Below are 21426 nucleotides of genomic sequence, written 5' to 3'. Positions count from 1 at the left end.
TGTATTGGGGGTCATTGAGGGTATCAAGCTGTAAATCGAGATCACAGAGTGGGATGTAACAGGAGGAAGTGAGTGCTTGGAGAGGCAATGAGGTTGACAATGTCTTGTAAAGACTGGGGTTGAGGTGCAGGTGGCCTGTAGATGAGGGTGCCACGTAGGAAGGTGTTTCGGTTGGTCAGGATGTGGAAATGTAGATGCTCATGCGTTGACAGAATGTGACTAGATGATGAAAGGCGGAGGTTGTTCTAGTAGATTATGGCAATGACACCTCCAGGAAGGTTGGCTCTGTCCTTGTGTATGATTTTGTAGTTGTGCGTAATGGCCGTGGCAATGTCCGTGGTAGCTGCAGGGGTGATCCAACTCATAGCGAGATGGTGACGTCCAGAGCTGTTGAGTCGAGGTCTCAGACTTGTAGTGCATGCTTGACGAGGGAGCATGTGTTAAGAAGCAGAGAGGAATCATGAGGTGGTACTTGGGAGTATGCTGGAGCAGGCGCAGCAAGAAAATGATCCATGTTTGTACATGTGGTCAGCTTGGTGGCATGCTGATGATCTTATGGGGTTGAGGGCACGTAGAGTGCTTGCGTTAAACCAGCAGAAGGGGTGAGAACCAGGGTCCCTGGTGCTGGGTGGCGTCCATGCACAAACATGCTTCCCTGTGGCGCACTAGCGTGGCGGCCGTCGTTAAGGAAGAGAGGTATGGAGGCGGTGGTCCAGCGATAAGGAGGTGGGAGAAGCGCTTTGCATGGGGCGGGTGGGGATGCTGGGACACCAGCATTGCGGGGTAAACACAAGAGGGAAAAAACGAAAAAAGGACAGAAAAGCAGCAAGTGAAAGGGAAAAAAAAAGGTCCAATTATTATGCCCAGTGGTGCCTCTGAAATGGGGGAGACTTAAAAAAGAGGCCTTTGAAGAAAGTGCAAATAGGACAGGAAGTGCAGTGACTAGTTGCAGACTCGCTAAGGGGGATTATGCATCCATGTGTGGAAAGAATAGCCAGCCCATTTAGATGTGCCAGCTGCACCATTTCATCCTGCCCAGGGTGGGCCATCAGGATATTTATGATCCAGTCACACCTGAGCTCCCTTGGCGTGTGCCTGTCTGGAGGGAATGCACAAGAGATGATGCGTCACCCACCCAAACAGGTAGACATGCCAGTAGGCAGTAAATATTTAAGAAAATAAAACGGCAAATTTATTAATGTGACATTTTCAGCCACACAAATTAATGTTAGACTTGACCATAAGTTGTGATTTTGAATTGCGAGTCCATAGACACCAAAGTCCAAATTTTGTTTTTTTCAATTCGAAATTAGACAGGCTGCTTCAAGGTAACCCTGATGTTAGCTTAAGTGAAAGTTAGGCCTTGCGGTGGTGAAAGACAAGTGTAATAGTTTTTGTATTACCACAACAGGTTAAAATTAAAAATACACGTCCAACTTGCCCATGCCCTTTGATCTGTCCCAGGCCTACTAAAGGGGTTACATATGTTTTAAAAATAAAGGTTTGAACCTGGAAAGATTTAACTTGACAGGTCAAAATGGAAGTTTAGAACTGCACACACAGACTCTGGAATGACAAGCAAGTTATGTTGACCTACTACTTGGGATGCGCAATCATTACTGTGGGCGCACTAGTAGCCTTTAATTTACAAATCAAGGGCATAGGTAAGTACAATTTATTAGGGACTCATAAGTAAATGAAATATGCCAACTGTGTTAAGCATACATCACCATATTTTAAGGCAAGAGCGCATGCACTTCAGCACTGGTTAGTAGTGGTAAAGTGCTCAGAGGCCCGACAACAAGAAAAAGTCTGAGAAAGAGTAGGAAGGCCAACATTTGGGGGTGAACCTTAAGAGAAGGACATTTGACAATAAGCAAAACGCAAAATACATACAGATATTGTATTTGATTCTCATTTTTGAACCACTGTAACAATATGTCCTGCAGAAAAAAATATAAACTGAGCAGATAGGATAGATGCTCGTACAAAATACCAGTAGACTGGACTAACCAATTAACTGAAAGAATAAATTGACTGCCCATACACAATTAAGTTCAGCTGCTAACTGTACATCAACTATATTAACAGGGAAGCTATACTATTTGTGAGTTATACTAAGTATGATGATGTACCTCAACTAACCAGTACCTCACCTACTTATCTCAAATGTCTGTAATACAAATGAAGGTCACTCTTCTTGCTATGAAAGAAACATTAATGGGGCAGATGTCAGACAATACAAGATTGTATAGATCCTCTGAAAAATGGCCATTTAATTTTGGAATCTTTGAGAAACACTGCACTGGTCGCCACCATACTCTACACCACTCTACTCTGTACTAATACATTCTGCACCAATACACTCTATTCCACTGTATTCTATGACACTGCTCTGTCCCATGCCACTGTACTCTACGCCAGTGCACTCTAAACAACTGCACTGTATGCCGCTGCCCTTTACTCTGCACCACTGTACTCTATGCCACTGTTCTCTGTGCCACTCCACTGACACTACAAAACTGCACTCAATCAATCAATCAATCAATCATTCGATTTATAAAGTGCGCTATGTACCCGTTAGGGTTTCGAGGCGCTGGGGGAGGGGGGGGGGGGAGACTGCTATCGTTCGAAGAGCCATGTCTTGAGGAGTCTCCTGAAGGTGAGGAGGCCCTGGGTCTGGCGTAGTGAGGTCGGGAGTGAGTTCCAGGTCTTGGCGGCGAGGTAGGAGAAGGATCTGCCGCCAGAGGTCTTGCGCTGGATTCGGGGGACGATGGCGAGGGCAAGGTTGACACAGCGGAGTTGGCGTGAGGGAACGTAGAAGTTGAGTCTCGTGTTCAGGTAGGTGGGTCCAGTGTCGTGTAGTGCCTTGTGTGCGTGGGTGAGGAGTTTAAAGGTGATCCTCTTGTCCACGGGGAGCCAGTGGAGGTCCTTCAGGTGGTGGGAGATGTGACATTGGTGGGGTATGTCGAGGATCAGGCGGGCGAATGCGTTCTGGATGCGTTTGAGTCGTTGGATGTCTTTAGTTGGGATGCCTGTGTAGAGTGCGTTGCCGTAGTAGAGTCTGCTACTGACGAGGGCTTGGGTCACCGTCTTTCTTGTTTCTGTTGGAATACACTTGAAGATTCTGCGGAGCATGCGGAGGGTGTTGAAACAGGAGGAGGAGACTGCGTTGACCTGTTTGGACATGGTGAGAGCGGAGTCGAGGATGAAGCCGAGGTTTCGTGCGTGGCTGGCTGGGGTGGGTGGGGGGCCCAGGGCGGTGGGCCACCAAGAGTCGTTCCAGGCCGAGGGAGAGCGACCGAGGATGAGGACTTCCGTCTTGTCGGAGTTTAGTTTCAGGCGGCTGTTGCTCATCCACTCGGCGATGGATTTCAGTCCCTCGTGGAGGTTGGCTTTGGCGATGTGAGGATCTTTGTTCAGGGAGAGGACGAGCTAGGTGTCGTCGGCGTAGGAGAGGATGCTGAGGTTGTGCTGACAGGCCAGTTGTGCGAGGGGGGACATGTAGACATTGAACAGCGTTGGGCTTAGCGAGGAGCCTTGGGGGACGCCACAGATGAGGTTGGTGGCTTCGGAGCGGAAGGGTGAGAGTCGGACTCTCTGTGTTCTGCCGGAGAGAAACGAGGAGATCCAGTTGAGGGCTTTGTCTTGGATACCGGCTTCGTGGAGACGATTTAGTAGGGTGCGGTGGCATACCGTGTCGAAGGCAGCGGAGAGGTCTAGGAGGATGAGGGCTGAAGTTCGCCGTTGTCCATTTGTTGTCTGATGTCATCTGTGGCGGCGAGGAGTGCAGTCTCTGTGCTGTGGTTGCGTCTGAAGCCGGATTGGGAGGGGTCTAGGATGGAGTTGTCTTCGAGGTAGTGGGTGAGATGGGCGTTGACGATCTTCTCGATGACCTTCGCTGGGAAGGGGAGGAGGGAGATCGGGCGGAAGTTTTTGAGATCGTTGAGGTCAGCCTTAGGTTTCTTGAGGAGGGGTTGGATTTCTGCGTGCTTCCAGCTGTCCGGGAAGGTAGCGGTGTTGAAGGAAAGGTTGATGATCTTGCGGAGTTGGGGGGCGATGGTGACGTCGGCTTTGTTGAAGACGTGATGTGGGCAGGGGTCAGAGGGAGATCCTGAGTGGATGGAGTTCATAGTCTTTAGGGTTTTGGCGACGTCTACGTGGGTCCAGGTGGTGAGGCGGTCGGCGTGGGAGGAGTTGTTTGGGGTGGGGGTCAGGGGGAGGCGAGGTGTTGAAGCTGTTGTGGATGGCTGCGATTTTCTGATAGAAGAAGGTGGAGAGATCGTCGCAGAGTTTCTGGGATGGTGGGACGTAGTTGACGTTGGGGTTGGAGAGCTCCTTCACGATGCAGAAAAGTTCCTTGCAGTCGTGTGCGTTGTTGTTAAGGCGTTCTGTGAAGTGGGAGCGTTTGGCGAGTCGGATCAGTTGGTGGTGTTCGCGGTTGGCTTCCTTGAGGGTTGCAAGGCTGTCGGGTGTGCGCTCGAGGATCCATTTTTTCTTGAGTTTCTGGCAGTTGCGTTTGGAGGTGATCAGTTCGTCTGTGAACCAGGCTGTTTTTTTCTTTTCTTGGTTGACGGTGGGTCTCTTGAGTGGTGCTAGGATGTTGGCACAGTTGAGGATCCATTGTTGGAGGTTGATGGCGGCGGAGTCCGGGTCGGTGGGGTCGGGTGGTGGGTTTTTGGCGAGGGTGCTGGTTAGTTGTTCTTCTATGGTGACTTTTCCCCAGCGGTGGTGAGGCGGTAGTGGGGTGCGGTGGTGTTTGGTGTTTTTCTTGAAGGTGAAATGGACGCAGTGGTGGTCGGTCCAGTGGAGTTCGGAGGTGTGGCTGAAAGAGATGTGGTTGCTTGCAGAGAAGAGTGGGTCAAGGGTGTGACAGGCGATGTGGGTGGGTGTGTTGACCAGTTGTCTGAGTCCGAGGTTGGAGAGGTTGGTGGTCAGAGATGCGGTGTTGGCGTCATTGTTGTTCTCCAGGTGGAAATTGAGGTCTCCCAGGAGGATGTAGTCTGAAGAGGCGAGGGCGTGGGTGCTTACGAGGTCGGAGATGGTGTCGCTGAAGTGGGCTCTTGGTCCTGGAGGACGGTATATGAAGGTTCCTCTCAGGGTAGTGTTGGGGTCCGTGTGGATCTGGAAATGAAGGTGTTTGGCTGTCTTGAGGGTGTCTTCCGTGTGGGTGTGGATCTTGAGGGTGTATTTGTGGGCGATGGCTATCCCTCTACCGATTCCGTTGGTGCGGTCTCTTCTGGTGATCTTGTAACCGTCAGGGATGGCGATGGCGATGTCTGGGGCCGAGGAGTCGTTCCACCAGGTTTCGGTTAGGAAGGCTACGTCTGGGGCGGTGGTGTCGAGCAGGTCCCAGAGCTGGATGGCGTGCTTTCGTGCGGAGCGTGTGTTGAGGAGGATGCAGTTCAGGTGGTTGGTGTTGGTTGTTGTAGGCTTCGTTGTTCTGTTGCAGGTTAACTTGCCGGTGCGGCAGGAGAAGGGTCCTTTGGTGTGCTTCGGGGTGGCCTGGAAGCAGGCTGTGGATGGGCCAGGGTTGAGGGCGAGGAGTTCGCTGGCCGAGTAGCGAAGGCTGGGGATGTGGGGGCGTGAGGACCAGGGGGGGGGGGGCGCTGGGCGCAATCCAGGCGCGGACGCGCAGCGCCAGCCATTAGGAAGGGAGGGGGGAGGGAGGGAGGAGCATCTGGGGGGCGGGAGGCATGGAGGCAGCGGCAAGGGTAGATCGGCAAGGGGGAGCGCCCAAGGGGCGAAAAAAACAGGGAAAAAAGCAAGGCACAAACAGTAAGGATAAGTTCAAAAACAGTCACAAAATACAATTCTGGCACAAATTACAATCGGGGTACAGCAATCAGAAGGGGCACAACGGGGGCAGAAGCGCAAGGAGGCAAGGCGCTGAAAAAAGAAAAAAACACTTACAGGACGGCGAAAAGCGGCACACGGGTCAAGTGAAGCTTAAACAGAGCCCACTAGACACCAGGGATGAGACGCAGGAGGGCCTCGAACACACTAGCAGCAGCGTGGGCGGGGGTCTGGGGCACGAGACAGCAGGGTGGTGCTGCGGACGTGGGGGGCGAGCTCTAGACCTAAAGCAGGTCAGAGGTCGCTCACTCGCGACGCGCAGCGCCAGCCATTAAGAAGGGAGGGGGGAGGGAGGAGCAGCTGGGAGGCAGGAGGAAGCGGCGAATGGGGGCGGGCCGCAGGGAGGCAGCGGCAAGGGTAGTTCGGCAAGGGGGAGCGCCCAAGGGGCGAAAAAACCAGGGAAAAAAGCAAGGCACAAACAGTAAGGAAAAGTTCAAACAGTCACAAAATACAATTCTGGCACAAATTACAATCGGGGTACAGCAATCAGAAGGGGCACAACGGGGCAGAAGCACAAGGAGGCAAGGCGCTGAAAAAAAGGAAAAAACACTTACAGGACGGCGAAAAGCGGCACACGGGTCAAGTGAAGCTTAAACAGAGCCCACTAGACACCAGGGATGAGGCGCAGGAGGATGCCTGCGGGTGGAGGAGGGCCTCGAACACGCTAGCAGCAGCGTGGGCGAGGGTCAGGGGCACGAGACAGCAGGGTGGTGCTGCGGACGTGGGGGGCGAGCTCTAGACCTAAAGCAGGTCAGAGGTCGCTCACTCGCGACGTGCTGCGCCAGCCATTAAGAAGGGAGGCGGGAGGGAGGAGCAGCTGGGGGGCGGGAGGGAGCGGCGAATGGGGGCGCGAGGGGGGCGGGGCCGCAGGGAGGCAGCGGCAAGGGTGGATCGGCAAGGGGGAGCACCCAAGGGGCAAAAAAAACAGGGAAAAAAGCAAAGCACAAACAGTAAGGAAAAGTTCAAAAACAGTCACAAAATACAATTCTGGCACAAATTACAATCAGGGTACAGCAATCAGAAGGGGCACATCGGGGGCAGAAGCGCAAGGAGGCAAGGCGCTGAAACAAAAGGAAAAAACACTTACAGGACGGCGAAAAGCGGCACACGGGTCCAGTGAAGCTTAAACAGAGCCCACTAGACACCAGGGATGAGGCGCAGGAGGATGCCTGCGGGTGGAGGAGGGCCTCGAACACGCTAGCAGCAGCGTGGGCGGGGGTCAGGGGCACGAGACAGCAGGGTGGTGCTGCGGACGTGGGGGGTGAGCTCTAGACCTAAAGCAGGTCAGAGGTCTACACCACACTATTCTTTACTACTGCACTCTATGCCACTACACTGCATCACTGCACCCTATGCCACTGCACTCTAGGCACTATACTCTGCACCACTCTACGCCACTGCACTCTGCAACGAGTCTACTCTGCACTCTATGACACTGCACCACTCTGCATTACTGCACTCTCTGCCACTCTATTGTATGCCACTCTACCACATGTCACTGCACTCTAAACTACACTGTACACCACTACCTTCTACTCTGCAACATTGCACTCTCCGCCACTGTACAGCAATTTACTCTGTACTACTGCATTCTACGCTACTGCACTCTATGCCACTCTACATCAATCCACTCTACGCAACTGCACTCTACAGCACTATAATCAACTCTGCACTGCACCACTCAACACTACGCCACTGCACTCTCTGCCACACAAGTCTACTCTGCACTCTATGCCACTGCACCACTCTACACTACTGCACTCTGCCACTCTATTGTATACCACTCTACTCCACTCTACTTTGTCCCATGCCACTGCACTCTACGCAAATGCACTATAAACAACTGCACAGTACCCCACTTCACTGTACTCTAAATGAACTTCACGCCACTATGCCACTAACTTATAGCCATGCTAAACAGCAGCCACTCTGGTCAAAACACATTGGCAAAGCCAATAACTCTTGCGTAGACAAGACCTATTGGCTTTGCCAATGCCTGTTAGTACTATGAGGTCGGATGTCCTTGAAAGAACTGTGAATGTGTAAGTCCTTGTTTTAAACATGCAACTGATGCCTCGTCGGGGGTAGTAAACGTTATATAAATACAATTACATCATAATATAGGCTGCTACAAAATGTGCAAATACATTCCAGTTAAATTTTAAAAAAAGTGTTTTTCAAATACAGATTTGATTAATATATAGTTTATACCTAATACTAACATTATTTATAACAGTCTAATAAAACCACCCACTCCACAGCTCACCTTGGAACACCATTACAGTATCTCTCTGAAAGAAAATATCTTTGCTATTAGAAAACTTCAAGTGACTCCTTTGGTTAAAGTCAATGCAGGTTTTCAAGCCCCTTTATGTTTGCAGATTTACCAGTTGCCCACGTTTGTATTTCTTCAGGGAAGGAGACCCCCTGGCAAGAAGGCAGTGTCTTATCTATCTGCCCCTCCCTGCCTCTGAGCACAAGAGACCCCCTGCCTTTCAGTCCAGTTGGGGAAACTAATCTGCCTGTAATTTGGCCCTGCCTCCGTTGTCCTTTTGGTGAAAGGCTAAAATTATGGACAAATACCGCCCCTTAACCCTTTCATTGCGGACAACGGGCGGCAAGGCCAAATTACAGGCAGTCCGTGGAAATAACCAACAGGTGGTCACCCTACTCACAGTAACATTCATGCCTGCGCGCCTGGCCCCACCTAAACAGAGGCTCGCATTTCATAATGCTAATCGTGGTAACTGACATTTATTTAGTGTTCACAAAATGCGTGCGGCGTCCCGAGCTGCTGCTAACGGCCCAATGAGGTGCCGTGACGCAGCTCGGGAACAGGTAACTAGTAGAAGGGCAGTGACACAAAAGAAAGTCACTGAAAGAGGAAAGCCGAGATTATATATATAGAATATATAAACGGCACGAGTACTGACCTTAAAGAAGGGGTAGCGCCGCTCCGACGAGTCTGTAACGCGGTACTGCTGCTCCGACCGCAAACCGTTGTGCCCCTGGCAATGCCGAGCGTTAAAATGCAAAACGCGCATGCACATGCGCGTCATCCTCGTTAAAAATTCAAAGCGCGCATGCGCTACAGAACTGCCCGTTGAGGGGAGCAGTTCCAGACGGCGAAATTGTCAAAATCGCCGGTGCGCATGCGCACCGTTGTGCGCATGCGCACATAACACAGCCGACCCGATTCGGACGGGGTGCGGCTAAATGCAGAACACCGGTCTAAAGCTTGCTGGACTGGGCGTGCACAGTGCTTCTCTTGGGCGGGGCTGAACCTAAAGTGCCAGGCGGCACGGCTGACTTAGGGGGGGGAGTGGGTGGCGACGAGCGAGCGATGATCCATTCTCCAAGAAGGGAGGCGGGTGCATGTTCGAGAAGCGATCTTGCACTGCCCACCACATGACGTCAGTGGAGTTCCTCTACTCTGCTTTTGTTTTGCGCCCGAGGCAGCTCGTTTAGGCCTTACTGATGTCTGGAGTTAGAGCACAGGAGATGGCAAATTCGTGGAACTAGTCAGATCTGGCTGGAACCTTCTCCCACACTCTAGAACCTGGGCACCTGGAGTATATACTACCCGGGCTCTCGCCCCATAATTGGTAGAGCACTTTTGGAAGTGGGACCAAACCTCGGCCGGAAGGACTGCTGGACTGCACAAGGCACTCATCTGGATTGTTTTTCTGCTTGTTGCACTGCTGCTATTATTAGGCCGATAACCTCTAGGCACCAGGGATATTTTTTTTTTTTTTTTTTTAGGTGGGGAGCGACTCCTTAGGCAAGGGTCGCTCCCCTACCGGTTAAATTATATTTAGGCCACTTCTGCCCCCCTTGGGGGCAGATTGGCCTATTTTGATGAGGCCAATCTGCCCCCAAGGGGGACAGAAACCACTAGACACCAGGGAGTTTTTTTTTTTTTTACGTGAATTTCATGGAAGGGGAGCGATCCCTTAGGCAAGGGTCGCTCCCCTGGGGGGAACATTTATTTTAGGCCATTTCTGCCCCCATGGGGGGCAGATCAGCCTATTTTGATTCGGCCGATCTGCCCCTAAGGAGGGCAGAAACCTCTAAGCACCAGGAATATATATATTTTTTTCTTTTTTTTTAGATGGGGAGCGACCCCTTAGGCAAGGGTCGCTCCCCTAGGGGGCAAATTATATTTAAGCCATTTCTGCCCCCCTTGGGGGCAGATTGGCCTATTTTGATGAGGCCAATCTGTCCCCAAAGGTTACAGAAACCACTAGACACCAGGGAGTTTTTTTTTTAACGTAAATTTCACGCAAGGGGAGCAACCCCTTAGGCAAGGTTCGCTCCCCTGGGGGGATAATTTATTTTAGGCCATTTCTGCCCCCCTGGGGGGCAGAAACCACTAGGCACCGGGGATTTTTTATTTTTTTTGTTTTACAGATGGGGAGCGACACCTTGGACAAGGGTCGCTCCCCTGAAGGGGAAAATTGTATTTAGGCCATTTCTGCCCCCTTTGGGGACAGATCGGCCAATTTTTGCTACCCCAATCTGCCCCCAAGGGGGGCAGAAACCACTAGGCACCGGGGATTTTTTTTTTGCACCAATGTCACGCAGGGGGAGCGACCCCGTAGGCAAGGGTCGCTCCCAGGGGGGGGATTGGGGGGGTGGGGGAGCAAATTTATTTGGGGCAGATCGGCCGATTTTAGGTCAATCTGCCCCCAAGGGGGCAGAAACCACTAGACACCGGGGATTTTTTTTTGTGTTTTTTTTTTGTTTGTTTGTTTTTTTAGAGATGGGGAGCGACCCATTAGGCAAGGGTCGCTCCCCTGGGGGGTAAATTGTATTTAGACCATTTCTGCCCCCCTTGGGGGCAGATCAGCCGATTTTTGCTACGCCAATCTGCCCCCAAGGGGGACAGAAACCATTAGGCACCAGGGATTTTTTTTTTGCGCCAATGTCACGCAGGGGGAGCGACCCCGTAGGCTAGGGTCGCTCCCAAGGGGGGAGAGGGTTAGGGGGGGTCGAGGGGCAAATTTATTTTAGGCCATTTCTGCCCCCCCCTGGGGGCAGATCGGCCTATTATTAGGCAGGGGGGGGCAGAAACCTCTAGATGCCAGTTTATTTTAGGCCATTTCTGCCCCCCCTGGGGCCGGCTGAGCTAGAGGCCAAAATCCACAGGTAGTCACTTTGCAAAAAACACCTCTGTTTTCGGTGCAAAAATGTGATGTGTCCACGTTGTGTTTTGGGCCATTTCCTTTTGTGGGCGCTAGGCCTACCCACACAAGTGAGGTACCATTTTTATCGGGAGACTTATTGAACGCTGGGTGGAAGGAAATTTGTGGCTCCTCTCAGATTCCAGAACTTTCTGTCACCGAAATGAGAGGAAAAAGTGTTTTTCTTTTGCCACATTTTGATGTTTGCAAAGGATTCTGGATAACAGAACCTGGTCAGAGCCCTACAAGTCACCCCATCTTGGATTCCCCTGGGTTTCTAGTTTTCACAAATGCGCTGGTTTTCTAGGTTTCCTTAGGTGCCGGCTGAGCTAGAGGCCAAAATCCACAGGTAGGCACTGTTTTCTTTGAAAAAATGTGATGTGTCCACATTGTGTTTTGGGGCATTTCCTGTCACGGGCGCTAGGCCTACCCACACAAGTGAGGTATAATTTTTATCGGGAGACTTGGGGGAAAGCTGGGTGGAAGGAAATTTGTGGCTCCTCTCAGATTCCAGAACTTTCTGTCACCGAAATGTGAGGAAAACGTGTTTTTTTAGGCACATTTTGAGGTTTGCAAAGGATTCTGGGTAACATAACCTGGTCAGAGCCCCACAAGTCACCCCTCCTTGGATTCCCCTAGGTCTCTAGTTTTCAGAAATGCACAGGTTTGGTAGGTTTCCCTAAGTGCCGGCTGAGCTAGAGGCCAAAATCTACAGGTAGGCACTTTGCAAAAAACACCTCTGTTTTCTTTAAAAAAATGTGATGTGTCCACGTTGTGTTTTGGGGCATTTCCTGTCCCGGGCGCTAGGCCTACCCACACAAGTGAGGTATCATTTTTATCGGGAGACGTGGGGGAACGCTGGGTGGAAGGAAATTTGTGGCTTCTCTCAGATTCCAGAACTTTCTGTCACCGAAATGTGAGGAAAACTTGTTTTTTAGGCCAAATTTTGAGGTTTGCAAATGATTTTGGGTAACAGAACCTGGTCAGAGCCCCACAAGTCACCCCATCTTGGATTCCCCTAGGTCTCTAGTTTTCAAAAAATGCACAGATTTGGTAGGTTTCCCTAGGTGCCGGCTGAGCTACAGGCCAAAATCTACAGGTAGGCACTTTGCAAAAAACACCTCTGTTTTCTGCCAAAAATTGTGATGTGTCCACATTGTGTTTAGGGGCATTTCCTGTCGCGGGCGCTAGGCCTACCCACGCAAGTGAGGTATCATTTTTATCGGGAGACTTGGGGGAACGCTGGGTGGAAGGAAATTCGTGGCTCCTCTCAGATTCCAGAACTTTCTGTCACCGAAATGTGAGGAAAACGTGTTTTTTTAGGCAAATTTTGAGGTTTGCAAAGGATTCTGGGTAACAAAACCTGGTCAGAGCCCTACAAGTCACCCCATCTTGGATTCCCCTAGGTGTCTAGTTTTAAAAAATGCACAGGTTTGGTAGGTTTCCCTAGGTGCCGGCTGAGCTAGAGGCCAAAATCTACAGATAGGCACTTTGCAAAAAACACCTCTGTTTTCTTTAAGAAAATGTGATGTGTCCATGTTGTGTTTTGGGGCATTTCCTGTTGCGGGCGCTACGCCTACCCACACAAGTGAGGTATCATTTTTATCGGGAGACATGGGGGAACATACAATAGCAAATCAAGTGTTATTGCCCCTTGTCTTTCCCTACATTTTTTCCTTCCAAATATAAGAGAGTGTGTAAAAAATACGTCTATTTGAGAAATGCCCTGTAATTCACATGCTAGTATGGTCACCCCGGAATTCAGATATGTGCAAATAACCACTGCTGCTCAACACCTTATCTTGTGCCCATTTTGGAAATACAAAGGTTTTCTTGATAGCTATTTTTCACTCTTTATATTTCAGCAAATGAATTGCTGCATACCCGGTATAGAATGAAAACGCACTGCAGGGTGCAGCTCATTTATTGGCTCTGGGTACCTAGGATTCTTGATGAACCTACAAGCCCTATATATCCCCGCAACCAGAGGAGTCCAGCAGACGTAACGGTATATTGCTTTAAAAAATCTGACATTGCAGGAAAAAGTTACAGAGTAAAACGTAGAGAAAAACTGCTGTTTTTTTCACCTCCAGTTCAATATTTTTCTTTTTCAGTTGTTATTTTCTGTAGGAAACCCTTGTAGGATCTACACAAATGACCCCTTGCTGAATTCAGAATTTTGCCTACTTTTCAGAAGTGTGTAGCTTTCTGGGATCCAGCATTGGTTTCTTACCCATTTTGGTCACTGACTGGAAGAAGGCTGAAAGCACAAAAAATTGTAAAAATGGGGTATGTCCCAGTAAAATGCCACATTTGTGTTGAAAAATTGGGTTTTCTGATTCAAGTCTGCCTGTTCCTAAAAGCTGGGAAGCTGCTGAGCTTAGCACCGCAAACCCTTTGTTGATGCCATTTTTAGGGGAAAAACCACAAGCCTTCTTCTGCAGCCCCTTTTTCCCATTTTTTTGAAAAAAACGAAATTTTCACTGTATTTTGGCTAATTTCTTGGCCTCCTTCAGGGGAACCCACAACGTCTGGGTACCTCTAGAATCCCTAGGATGTTGAAAAAAAAGGACGCAAATTTGGCTTGGCTAGCTTATGTGGACAAAAAGTTATGAGGGCCTAAGCGCGAACTGCCCCAAATAGCCAAAAAAAGGCCTGGCACAGGAGGGGGGAAAAGGCCTGGCAGCGACGGGGTTAAGAGTCTTAGGGGGTCATCCTGACTCCCGCCGGGCGCGGTCACCGCGCGCCCGGCGGGAGCCGCCAAAATACCGTACCGTGGTCGGAAGACCGCAGCGGGTATTTTGAGTTTTCCCCAGGGCTGGCGGGCGGCCTCCAAAAGGCCGCCCGCCAGCCCAGGGGAAAACGACCTTCCCACCATGAAGCCGGCTCGTAATCGAGCCGGCGGAGTGGGAAGGTGCGACGGGTGCTACTGCACCCGTCGCGTATTTCACTGTCTGCTATGCAGACAGTGAAATACAAGCGGGGCCCTCTTACGGGGGCCCCTGCCGTGCCCATGCCATTGGCATGGGCACGGCAGGGGCCCCCAGGGGCCCCGCGGCACCCCCTACCGCCATCCTGTTCCTGGCGGGCGAACCGCCAGGAACAGGATGGCGGTAGGGGGTGTCAGAATCCCCCAGGGATTCCCAGGGCAGCGGTAAACCGCCGGAAGACCGCCGGTTTACCCTTTCTGACCGCGGCCAAACCGCCGCGGTCAGAATGCCCTGCGGGGCACCGCCGGTCTGTCGGCGGTGCTCCCGCCGACCCTGGCCCCGGCGGTCTAAGACTGCCGGGGTTAGAATGAGGGCCTTATTGTGCTGGCCTGCCTAGCTACTACTGCATGATTTGTGTTCCCCCAAGTGCCCTCCCAGGGGTCTAGCTCTTGCTGGGCATTAGTGGTTCCCCCAGGTCCTGCAAGTAAATCACAAGTGAGTACTGTCTGGGTTCTATAGTCCCTGAGCGCCTGGTGAGCCCCTCATGCTTTTACTTTTGACTCTCTGGGGACCTGCACCTTGGGAGCAAGTTTGGTTGGCCTGAGAGTGCTTTGCAGAGCGCGTGTGGAGTGCTGCCCTGTTCCCATCTGTAGCTCGTGGTGAGCGCTGCGTGTGGCCCCCGGGTCATGAGTGTTGGTCTCCTATGCCTTTCAGTGTAGCGCGGGGTTGCACTCTTCCGATCCTAGTGCTGGGTCATGGGGAGCAAAATGTCCAGCCCCACCCTGAAGGGAGGGCGCTGGACACCTGGTTCACCCTGCTGGGATGGTGTGGGTGCTTGTCTCCTGATTCCCAGAGTCACCGGAGGCAATCCCTTCCCCGGGCGATGGGTCCCAACAGTGCCCCTCTACAGTAGGCTGCACTGTGCGCTGCTCCTGCTGGGAATCTCTGCCCGTGGGAGCCAGGAGGGTCCTGCTCTGCTCGTGGGCAGTCACACTGGCACCGCTCGTGGGCAGTCACACTGGCACCGCTGCACACAGGGAGATCAAGAGAGGGTCCCCGCCAGTACTTGGGAGCTGGAAGGCTCCCCCTGCTCAGACACATACATGGGAGGGGTGGTGTTCTGGTCTCCATAGTTGGTGGCATAACGAGTACTCAGAATCGGCCACCCCCCACTGGCAAGCTGTAATGGCTGGAATAGGAGCTCGGTCATGTACATCCTACCGTACGAGCAGAGGTCTCTGCGCCCTCTGCTAAGACCTATGCGTCCACAGAGCTTGGATAAATTACCGTATACTACCAGATAGGAGTGCAGGGTATAGTTGGTGATCTACGAGGCCTCATGTATTCTGGGCCCCAAACCAGGCTGCATCACTGGCCCTAATGGGCTGATTTAGGTATCGTACTGCCCAGAACCTGTTGCATCTTATGGCCAACACATTTACTGGTATGTGTCACTTCGCTTTACATTGCTGGGATAACCAGTACTTTAGGAGTGATAAGGTAATATGCACAGTGTTTAGGAATAAAGTCAGCTGGTCTTGAACATATAGAGGGTCATTCTGACCCTGGCGGCCGGTGGCCGCCAGGGCCACCGACCACGGGACCACCGCCAACAGGCTGGCGGTGCTCCAACGAGCATTCTGACCGCGGCGGTTCAGCCGCGGTCAGAAGCGTAAAGTCGGCGGTCTCCTGCTGACTTTCCGCTGCTCTTTGGAATCCTCCATGGCTGCGGAGCGCGCTCCGCTGCCATGAGGATTCTGACCCCCCCTACCGCCATCCAGTTCATGGCGGGAAAGCCGCCATGAACAGGATGGCGGTAGGGGGGGGTCGCGGGGCCCCTGGGGGCCCCTGCCGTGCCCATGCCAATGGCATGGGCACGGCAGGGGCCCCCGTAAGAGGGCCCCGCAAAGTATTTCAGTGTCTGCCTTGCAGACACTGAAATACGCGACGGGTGCCACTGCACCCGTCGCACCTTCCCACTCCGCCGGCTCGATTACGAGCCGGCATCCTCGTGGGAAGGTCGTTTTCCCCTGGGCTGGCGGGCGGTTTTACTGGAACCGCCCGCCAGCCCAGGGGAAAACTCGTAATACCCGCCGCGGTCTTTTGACCGCGGCGCGGTAATTTGGAGGGCGGGATCCTGGCGGGGGGGCTCCGCCGCCCGCCAGGGTCATAATGAGGCCCATAATCCCAATATAAAATGGGTACATAACATGTGTGGCAACAATGTTTTCATGACACGTGTAACATATGAACCTTTTTCTATTGCACTCTTTGTGGTGAATAACCACTACCTAGTGGTGGAGTAATTATTGGTACGTATTGTTGGCCTGTATAATATAGAGACGTATCTTTATATCTAATCCCACCTGGAGTCTTTTTTGTGGTGTATTTATTGTGTCACTGGTGTGAGTGTTTTGCTCAAACACTTTACACCTGACCTCTGGTGATAAGCCTGACTGCTCCGTGCCAAGCAACCAGGGGGTGAGCACAGGTTATCTGTAGTGTGCCACTTTCTTGCCCTGACTATAGTAGTGGGTTCTGCCTGGCTGAGGTGCATACCATAGCTAACGAGAAACCCCATTTCTAACACAGGGGTACACAGCACACATCGTCTCAGGGGCACATGGCAGACATTGTGCCATGGGTACATGATTAAACATCATGCCAGGCGTACACAGCAGACATTGTGCCATTCGTACATGGCACACATTGTGCCTGGGTTACGCTGCAGACATTGTGCCGTAGATATATGATCACACATCGTGCCAGGGGTACACAGCAGACCTTGTGCCATTGGTACATGGCACACATTGTGCTAGGGGTACATGATCACACATTGTGCCGGGGGCACACAGCAGACATTGTTCCTTGGATAGAAGGCACACATCGTGCCAGGGGTACCTGATCACACATCATGCCAGGGGTACATGAAAATGCATCATGTTAGGGGTACATGATTTCTCACCATGCCAGGAGTACACATCAGACATTGTGCCATGGGTACACAGCAGACATCGTCCCAGGGGTACACAGCAGACATCGTCCCAGGGGTACACGACAGACATTGTGCCATAGGTACATGGCACACATTGTGCCTGGGTTATACAGCAGACAGTGTGCCATGGGTACATGATCACACATCGTGCCAGAGGTACACAGCAGACCTTGTGCCATTGGTACATGACACACATTGCGCCATGGGTACATGATCACACTTCGTGCCAGGGGTACACAACAGACCTTGTGCCACTGGTACATGGTACACATTGTGCCATGGGTACATGATCACACATTGTGTCTGGCTTACACAGCATTGTTCCTTGGGTAGAAGGCACATATCATGCCAGGGGTACTTGATCACACATCGTGCCTGGGTTACACGGCAGACATTGTGCCATGGGTTCATGATCATGCATCATGTTAGGGGTACATGATCACTCACCATGCCAGGAGTACACAACAGACATTGTGCTATGGGTACATGATTACACATTGTGCCAGGGGAACACAGCGGACATCGTCCCAGTTGTACACAACAGACCTTGTGCCATGGGTAAATGGCACATATTGTGCCTGGGTTACACGGCACACATTGTGCCATGGGTACATGATCACACATTGTGCCAGGGGTACATGGCACACATTGTGCCAAGGGTACATGATCACACATTGTGCCAGTGGCACATAGTAGACATTGCTCTTTGATAGAAGGCACACATCGTGCCAGGGGTACATGATCACCCATCATGCAAGGGGTACACGTCAGACATTGTGCCATGGGTACATGATCACACATCGTGCCAGGGGCACACAGCAGACCTTGTGCCATTGGTACATGGCACACATTGTACCGTGGGTACATGATCACACATTGTGCCTGGCTTACACAGCAGACATTCGCCCTCATTACAACCCTGGCGGTCAGTGGTAAAGCAGCGGTAATACTGCCAACAGGCCGGCGGTAACAAATATGGAATTATGACCACGGCGGAAACCGCTCACGCAGACAGCCACTTTAACACACCGACCTCCAGGGCGGAATCAACAGGCACCACGGTGGTAACCGCCAACAGCCAGGTGGAAGACAATGTTCCACCCACTGTATTATGACCAGCCAATCCACCACCATTTCTGGAGCGGTACCAATGACATTAAAAGCCTGGCAGAAACACTGCACAGAAGGGAAACAACTCACCTCTGGAGATTCAGGGAACAACCACAATGCCATGGAGCCCGAGCTACGTGTCTTTCCCATGCTCGTCTACCTTCTTCTCCATTACGAACACCAACACCAACGAAGACGACCGCGGTGAGTACTGCCGTCTAGCACACAAGGGAGGGGGGGAAGAAAAAGAGAGTGACACACACATGCAACACTCCCACCCCCAAAACCATACACACAAACAGATACAGCAACATAACATATTTACCCTGTACCTCTCAGGAATAATGCAAGGACAAAGTGATTTGAAGAAAGTGAGTGTAATAAGATAAAATAGTTTAAATAAGTGCATCCAAATTCAAACAAATATACATATTTACAAATGTAGGGACACTGCCCAGTCTCAATGTCCGTGGGCCACAGGGCCACAACACATAGGCCAAAGCCCCACCTCACTCCTGCAACAACATGGAGAGAACACTGCAAGGGCATCAGGTCGAAAATAGCCAGGCACCTCAGGGGGACGGGGAATGGGGGGGGGCACCTCAGCCGGAAGATGGTACAACACCACTGGTCCTGGAGGGGGCTACATGCCCTGTGCGCTGTCCTGGGGAGTGCACAGCTACAGTCTCAAGTGGGTGGTTTGCCCACTGCTTGGTCCTGGGGAGTGCAAAGCCACAGTCTCTCAAGTGGGTGACAACTTCCACTGGTTCTGGAGGGGGCATTGTGCCCAGCGTTTATCATCCTGCCAAGGATAGGGTGAGTGGATGCCTTTATCCACTAGTTCTGGAGGGGGCATTGTGCCCAGTGAACTTCATCCTGGGAAGAATGGGGTGAGTGGATGTCATCTCCACTGGTTCTGGAGGGGGCATCGTGCCCTGTGATACAGATCTTGGGGAGTGCAAGGTCACAGTCTCTCAGCTGGGTGTCATACCCACTCGATTTGAAGGGGCCAGGCCGCACAATAGCCCAAGGACGCAGGTCTACACACTGTCCGCTGGTGGAGACGTGGTGGTAGTGGTGCTGCTGCTGCTGGTAGTGGTGGGGAGAGGCTCCAGCCCATCCCCTGCAGCCTCGGACGGCTGTTCAGTGGTGGCAGTGGTGGTGCTGCTGCTGCTGGCGGTAGTGGTGGGAGAAGGCTCATGCCCATCCCCTGCAGCCTCGGACGGCTGCCCACTGGGGCTGCTTTCTGCTGGTGGCAGTGCTGGCAGTGGTGGGGAGAGGCTACTGCCATCCCCTGAAGCCTCAGACGGCTGCCCACTGTGGCTGCTGCTGCTGGTGGTGGCACTGGTGGCGGTGCTGGTGGCGGTGCTGGCAGTGGTGGGGGAAGGCTCCAGTCCTTCCCCTGCAGCCTCGGATGGCTGAACCACCATGGGTGGTGGTGGGGGCTCCGAATGAGACCCAGCACCAGGCCTCTTGTCCTTCCTGCCTGCTAGTGCAGGCCCCATGCCCTTCCGTGTAGCAGCTGGTGGTGCCTCCTTGCCCTTTCTTGCAGCACCTGGTGCAGGCACCCTTTCAGTGTGGCTGCCTGTTGCCTGGTATCCTCTCCCACCTGGAGTAGCTGTGGACACTACTGTGCCCCTGGACTGGGTGGCTGAGGTGCTTGCCTGGGTTCTGACCACCCTGGTCTGACGTGAAGGACCGGGCAGGGGGGGAGTGGTAGGGAAGAGGTCAAGGGTGGAGAGGAAAAGCTTCATAGGGACATTGAAGCGGGAAAAGGGAGAAGGTTTGGGAGTCGAGGAAGAGGGAGTGGTTGTGGGAGGTGTCTGTCTGCTGTGTTTGGGTGCAGGTGCACGGGCTGGATGCTGTCGTGAGGTGGATGGCTGTTGGGTGTCTGAGTGCTTGCGTTTGTGTACCTTAGGAGGGGGGAAAGACACAGTGGGAGAGGACACAGGGGACGTGTGCATGGCTGTTGGTGTGGTGTCTGCCAGGGATGTGTGTGTTCTGATAGGTGTGCTGGTGATGGAGGTAGTGGATGAGGATGTACTGCATGCAGGTGTGAGTGTAGACGCAACTGAGAAGGAGGTGGAGGACGAGGAGGAGGAGGGGGACACAGTGGAGGCAGTGGATGTTGGTGTGTCTGCATGGGGATGGTGCTTGTGTGAGTGCCTGTGAGATGAAGTGTGGTGCTTGTGTTTGCCTGAGCCACTCTTGTGTGTTGTCCTGGGTGCATGTTCCTCTGTATGTGTGGCTTGGATGGGTTGGGGTTGAGGGGAATGGGACTGGGTAGAGGAAGTTGGAGGGGGGAGGCTAGAAACAGGGACAATGGCTGCCATCATAGAGGAGGCCATAGCCTGGATTGATCTCTGTTGGGCCCCCATGCCAGTGTGAATGCTCTCCAGGAATACTCTTGTCTCTTGCATTTGGGCTGCCAGACCCTGGATGGCATTCACAATGGTTGACTGCCCAACAGAGATGGATCTCAGGAGGTCAATAGCCTCCTCACTCAGGGCAGCCGAACTAACTGGGGCAGGGCCTGAGATGCCTGGGGTAAAGGAGATGCCCACCCTCCTGGGTGAGTGGGCATGGGAAATTCGCTGAGGGGCTGCTGGGAGGGCGGTGCTGGTCTGGGGGTGGCGGCTGTACCTGTAGCTGGGGTGGGCACAGAGGTGTCCGCCACCACCAGGGAGCTTCCATCAGAGGAGGTATCACTGTCAGAACTGTCCCCTCCAGTCTCTGCCGTGGTGCTCCCCTCGCCCTCCGTCCCACTGGTGCCCTCACCCTCGGTGGATTGGGTATCCTGGGTCCTGTGGCATGCAGCTCCCTCCATCGCCGGTGCCTCTGCTCCTCCGCCAGATGATGCCAATGCACAGAAGGACAGGGTGACAAAACAAAAAGGGGGGAAGAAACAAAGGATACACTTGGTCAATGGCGGCACCAACACCACCTTTGGCATACACAACACAGACACACAGGGAACAGTCCTACGCTCTAGGCAATGCACTACCCGTCACAATGCTAGTCACAAGGCCATGGACAGAGACACCTGACCCCAATTGCAGCATACCAGAGACCCACAGACCCCTGCCAAGTAGTTCATGCCTACTACCTTGGTTGGAGAAATTTTACATCAGAACCCTGCCCAACATGGGACCTACCCTGCAATGTCAGGCCTGGCCTAGGGGCACCCACAGGCCCACATCCCCCACCTGGATACCACCCCACCAGGCGCAAGTTGTATATTGGGGCACTGTACTCACCCCTTTGTGGCTGCTGTGATGCCCCCAAGCGCCCATCCAGCTCTGGATAGGCCATTGCCAGTATGCGGGCCCTCAGGGGGTTCAGGGTTCGACAG

The 21426-nt window shown here is 52.6% G+C and overlaps 1 long non-coding RNA gene across 3 annotated transcripts in view; it reads right to left on the bottom strand.

The window, feature by feature from the left end:
* The window catches only part of LOC138258798 (uncharacterized), a 58479-nt gene extending 49621 nt beyond the window's left edge, over positions 1-8858 (bottom strand). For 2 of the 3 annotated variants that reach the window (XR_011198580.1, XR_011198581.1), the window contains exon 1: positions 8790-8851. This is a non-coding gene — a long non-coding RNA (uncharacterized lncRNA). Of the gene's footprint in view, positions 1-8789 lie in introns of all 3 variants that reach the window. The other variant, XR_011198582.1, reaches the window with a different exon arrangement.
* Positions 8859-21426: the final 12568 nt, after the last annotated feature.

This window comes from Pleurodeles waltl, chromosome 9 (assembly GCF_031143425.1).
Source record: "Pleurodeles waltl isolate 20211129_DDA chromosome 9, aPleWal1.hap1.20221129, whole genome shotgun sequence".
NCBI classification, from domain to species: Eukaryota; Metazoa; Chordata; class Amphibia; order Caudata; family Salamandridae; genus Pleurodeles; species Pleurodeles waltl.
Note: the sequence above shows the minus strand (reverse complement) of the source record. Positions and strands in the feature narration are given on the sequence as shown.